Source organism: Microcebus murinus, chromosome 2, assembly GCF_040939455.1.
Source record: "Microcebus murinus isolate Inina chromosome 2, M.murinus_Inina_mat1.0, whole genome shotgun sequence".
In the NCBI taxonomy this organism is placed as follows: Eukaryota; Metazoa; Chordata; class Mammalia; order Primates; family Cheirogaleidae; genus Microcebus; species Microcebus murinus.
In genome coordinates this window covers 85,710,400-85,716,542 of record NC_134105.1, presented here as the reverse complement: position 1 = coordinate 85,716,542, position 6,143 = coordinate 85,710,400, and positions in this window count along the sequence as shown.

Genomic DNA, 6,143 nt, shown 5'->3' with positions numbered 1-6,143 from the left:
AATTCTGTCTTGACAATACTCAGCTCCAGTGTTTTCTTGTTTAGTGAGTATCTTATAAATCGAATATGTTTGCTTTCTTTTTGACACAAGGACACTGAACCATGTCTATTATTTGAAGACCCTGATATTTTATAGAGGCCGAGGAGAGAATTCAAATTTGTACTCATATTAAATCTTTCTCATTCACTTCTCCCAAAACTGCTCTCAGATTCTTTTTTTTTTTTTCTTTTTGAGACAGACTCTCACTCTGTTGCCCTGGCTAGCTAGAGTGCCGTGGCGTGGCGTCAGGCTAGCTCACAGCAACCTCAATCTCCTGGGCTCAGGAGATCCTTCTGCCTCAGCCTCCCAAGTAGCTGGGACTATAGGCATGCGCCACCATGCCTGGCTAATTTTTTCTATATATTTTTAGTTGGCCAATTAATTTCTTTCTATTTTTAGTAGAGACGGGAGTCTCCCTCTTGCTCAGGCTGGTTTCCAACTCCTGACCTTGAGCCATCCTCCCGCCTCGGCCTTCCACAGTGCTGGGATTACAGGCGTCAGCCACCGCACCACACTTTGTTCTCAGATTCTTTACTACAAATTCCCTGCAACTTGAAATTAACTCTTGCTATTTGGGATCTGTAGATAACAGAATGAAAAGGTAACTAACATTTCTTGAAAATCTACTACATGAGTGCAGAGCTCTGAGTAAAACCATAGGCTTTAAAATATTCAGAAGAAAGCATAGGAAAACATTTTTTCCTAATAATATTAAGAATGGAATTTTTTTAAAAAAGCACAAAAAGAGGAAACAAACGAAAAGATTAATAAAATAACCCTCAATCATCTAAATGAACTAATTTATAACAAATTAAATAAAAATATATTACTGGTGAGGATATATTTAAACATCTAAAATATATAAGGGCTTAATATTGAGAATACAAAAGAAGCTTCTGGAAATCAATAATAGTCATTCCAATATAATGATGAACAAGGGATTTCATCAGTCAATATACAAAGAAATGAGCCTAAAAGTCACCAGATATATAAAAATATGATCAATTTTACTAGTAGTTAGGAAAGGGCAATAAATAAGAAAATAATAAAATGCTATTTTATACATATAAGACTGGCAAAATTAATTTAAATTTGATAAACCAATATGTTGATTAGTGCACTTTGAAGCACAATTTGGAACTGTCTATTAAATTTGAAGATTTATTTATATACTCTAAATATACATTTTGAATATATTCAGTGTTGGAACAAATCCACTTCTATGTTTTCATAGAATTTTTGTGTGAAAATTCTTTCACATTTGCAGAAGATGTACATGATGTTTGCTAGGTCACTTTTTTATAAAAAACTAGAAATAATCAAAAAGCGCATTAAGTATACACAAGATAAACTGATTTATTCACAAAAACTAATTATTTAAAATAGTTAAGCATGAATTAACTAAGTCTACACATTTAAATATGAATGAATGTTTTTATAATTTGATATTATTTATATATTTTTCAACCAGAAAGCTGTACTTTATGCACTTTATACAGGCAAAAATATGTAGAAAAATACAAAATCAAATAGAGTAGAAGTTTATTTATTGTTCTTATTAAGCCTCAAACTGGGACTTATGTTTGGTGAGCAGTCTCTCCAGGGAGAAGACTCAGGGAAGAAGTTTGACATCGCTTTTAATTGGTAATCGATTATTGTAACACTAGATACTTATATAACATTTCCTATGTGCCAACAACTTTTCTAAACACTTTACATGTTTTAACTTATTTATTCCTTTCACAGGTACTGTCAAACCCATTTCCTAGGTGAGAAAACAAAACCACAGGCAGATTAATCTGCTCAAGTTCAGCCAGCTAACACTTTTGAGGCCTGCCTTTAAAAAAAAAATTTTATATATATATATAAATTTGGTGGAGACCAGGTCTCTCTCTGTCTTTCTGTTGCCCAGACTGGAATAGAATTACTGGGCTCAAGTGATCCTCCTGCATCAGACTCCTAAGCAACTAAGACTACAGGCATTCATCACCATGTCTGGCTAAGGCCAGGGTTTTAACTCAAGAAGTCTGCCTACAGCATGTGTGTATAACCATTAAGATGTCCTGTTTAATGCCAATACATTTACTACTCACTATGATTCAAATTCTAAATAATAACATGGATTAGAAAATTCCACATACAGTCCAAAATCATATTAGCTTCCCCCCTCCCATAAGATTTATTGAAATTCTCCCTTCCCAGAAGCAATGAAGATATGAAAAGCATCAGGATAAATCTGGTAAACAGTCAGAGAGATAGGAGACAGAGAATAAAAAGAGGTATACAGGATAATTAAAACCATCTCAGTTTATTTCAATGGAAGTATAGACTTGCTGATGGTTGTGCATCAAATGTTCAATATTATTAGAGATTCAGGTTCAAGAAAATGTAAGATAAAAAGTTGTATTTATTATTTTGCTTTGGCAAGCCCTTTTTTCTCTTAAGAGAGACATTTTAATGGCTTGGGCTTTGCTGAGAAACAACTAAGACTGAATGAAATGTAATCACAGAGAAGAAAAATATCTACTACATAATTAGAACTACTGAGACTTAAATTACTTTGGATTTTGCCTCAGCAATTCTTTTACTTTCCCTTCTTTTTCTTCTTTTCTTTTGACTGATTAATTTTGCAGCCTGTGGTTGCTTTTCACTGATTAAATATTTTCCATATATTTCCAGTAGTCAAATTAAGCTTTTCACCAGTCTATAAAATAATCAGTTATTTCTCACACTTTACTCTCTCTCCCACTATAGAAAGATCTTGTGAAAGATTCTGTGATTGTATTGCATGGTCTTTAATATATACCTCAAATCTATCTCTGACTAAAGACACGGACCAGACATCTCAATTAGAGGAACTTTTGTCTAAAATTTAGCTCTGACCAGCATTAGTAGAAAGTCATTGATTTTGGAATTACAGTATTTTGAATACTGTAAAGTATTTAAAGAAGAAGGAAGAAAATGTTCAGGAATTATTCATATACATAATTGGCAGGGTATTTTTAAAAAGCTATATTAAAAAAGAAATTCCCCTCATATTTTCTTTCACTAATTCAATTATTTCCAGTAAAGGATCTATAATTTGTAAAATAATTAAATATTTTCCTACAATGATTTGTTGAGTCTTTTTCTTCCATCTGCACAGGGGTATCATGACTTTATTTTTAACTGCTACTTTTGTAGAAGATAAATATTTTACTCAATAAATCATTTCTCTAAGGAATAAGGCAACATACATAAACATTCTTCAGGAAGGATTAAAAACACTTCTTGCACCTGTGATTCAAGTTTTATTGCTTATTTACTTAGTCTGATGGGAATAAGCCTTTTCTTTTGTGCTTCAAAGAGAGAAACAGATTTTTAGTTTCCTTGGAAAGAAAGGAGTTTGTCTTCACATTTGTTTAGGAAAAAGTTTATAAGGGATAAGACATTCTCTAAAGGCTGTCAGGGAAATTATAGAGATGTCAGTGCATGGGAAGAAAAAGCTGATTGTTTACCAGGAAGGTGGTCTATTTGGGTACCAGTTTGAGAAACAAAATTATGAATTGGTTGCAGATAGAAGCTGGCAAGCTGGAAAAGTGAAGCTGATTTATATTGACATTCCAGGTTATCCAAAGACCACAACAAGACCATTAGTATTCTTTCATGGCCATCAGGGAGGTTATGTCAGAATGAAATTTTACTTAGGCTAATAATATTGATTTTTTGGTGTGTTTTAAGTATGAGAAAAAGGAAACATTACTTCTGTCATGGTTATGTTCATGGACCACAGGAATTTGAGTATGAAGTTGATTTATTTTCCCTTTGTTTGAGTTTTACATTATCATCATTCAAAAAATGTCTTTCAATTTCACCTTGTTTCAGTAATTTGAACTCATTTTCATATTTTCCATCAGGGCTATTTTCTGATTTATGATTAAATATACATAAACTAATTTGATCAGTGCCTCACCAAATATTTATTTAGTCCTTAGTATGTTTCTGCACTACATTAGGCATTGAGGATACAAAAATAAAAACTGATTTTACTCTTAAAGAATTTACAATCTACTTGGAAAGAAAAGATAACTAGTGTTCAAAGTGAAATATGGTAAAGTGGTTTGACTATTTCAAAGAGCACCTCCTTCTCCAGCCTGGTGGATTGGTGCTCCCGCTGAAGGAGCCGGGCACACTGAGCTTCACCTGGAAGGTAGGTACGATGAAGAGGAAGAGATTAGTCACTGCTATCTTCTCTGGGTCCTGATAGCCTGACCTCCAGAGTCCCACAGCTCCTAGTGTCACACATCCATGCCACTAGGTGATGCAGCCAAACACTCTATTGTTCTAGCATTTAGAAGGACTGACTCAAATCCATTGATTACACATCCACTCACTCGTTTCTTTAGTATAGGGCCCTATATTTAAAAAAAATGTAAATACCTAAGTTTTTGAAACTAAATCCCATTTCTTCACTTTCCTGAAACATTAAATGAACCTATTTAAATAATTAAAGGATGGCAGAAAGGATGGAGAACCTATTTAAATAGGATGAACCTATTTAATTAATGAAAGGATGGAGACCTATGGAAAATATTGGCTAATATTTCAAAAAGATGCTCTTCCTACTCATCTTTGTTAGGGATGAAGGGGATTGGGAGAGGAGATTGAGATACAACTTTGGTGGCTGATACAGATTTCCCCCTTTCTATCCTGGGTAGACTCTGTGAAATATATAGTAAAGTACTCTGAAAGCCTGCAGGTGTGGAAGGTATGGGGAGAAAAGAGAATAAAGTTCCTCAGGAAGGAGTTCACAGAAGTTGCACTTCACATTATTGTTCTACTTTATATATGGAGAAACTGAGGCTCAGATACTGACTCCATTAAGGGAGTCATAGTTGGTGTTTTTTCATCTCATATAAATATACTTTACATTGTAGGGATAATGGTATAAGTTCAAGTTTTCTAGTCAGAAACAAATATTTTTCAAGTCCTAACTACATGCCATCCTAGATAGAGATTTAGGGGCTATCTATGATGAAATATAAGCAAACTAATGCTAATTAGTCTGTACCAGCCTTATTGTTTTTTCCCAAAATCCCCATCGGCTGTTTTGGAAAGAAGAGAATCTTACTGAAATGTCACATGCTATTTATCCAAACAAAGATCATAATTCTGCCAAGCAGAAATGAAAACTCTATTGTTTCCAGAGGCACAAAATGAAAGCTTTCCATGAGAAATTTTACCCTCTAATTACAGGTAATTCTATTATAATTTTGTTTAGATCATTGCGGTGTCACATAAAGTTTCAGTATTTGCTAAAATCAGTTTGAATACACTGGCATAGCTGATGTACCTGTGATGTATTTCCTTTTTAAAATCAATGTTTGCTTTTCAAAGCTTATCTGCAATAGTCACAGTCTTTATTTCAAAAAGCCATTAAAGTGAAGGCATTTCAAAGGGAAGGCAGCTATAATAGAAAGGACCTCGATTTTGTTATTAGCATAATTCACAATTATTTTCCAGTTCCAAAAAATAAAAAAGACATTTTACAGTTACTCCTGCATTTCTGTTTCCATAATATAATGCACCTAACTCTGTTGTAGCAAGGGTTGTTCTGTGACTGCACCTTTGTTTCCCTCGTTAGGCTGGGAGCTTTAAAAAGGCAGGAACAGAACGCATTGCCTTCTTTAGTACCTGGCAGTGCCTCATACGGTGCTGATCACATTGTTGGGGCTGAAGAAAGATGCTTTGGGATAAAATAAAGATACATACATAAATTAAAGCGAACGAAGCATGTATTTGTGCATTTAAAACAAAGCTCTAATTTCCTGAAGTATTTGTATAATCATCTAAATTTTAAATTTTGCTGTGTAGAAGAAATTGGCACAACTGTGTTGACAAGGTTTGAGTTATCTGAGCAAGGAGAAAAAATAAGTTTGTTTCTTATAAGAAAGTTATGTCTATTATCTGTGAATAAATTAATATTTTTGAATAGTAAAAAACTGTGAGTGAGGATCACATTTGTAGAAAATTAAAGATATTGAGACCCTGCATCTGGGTGAATAATCTAGGGCTCATTAGATAATTTTGAAAATCACTTTTATTAAATACAAAGATTCCTGCTA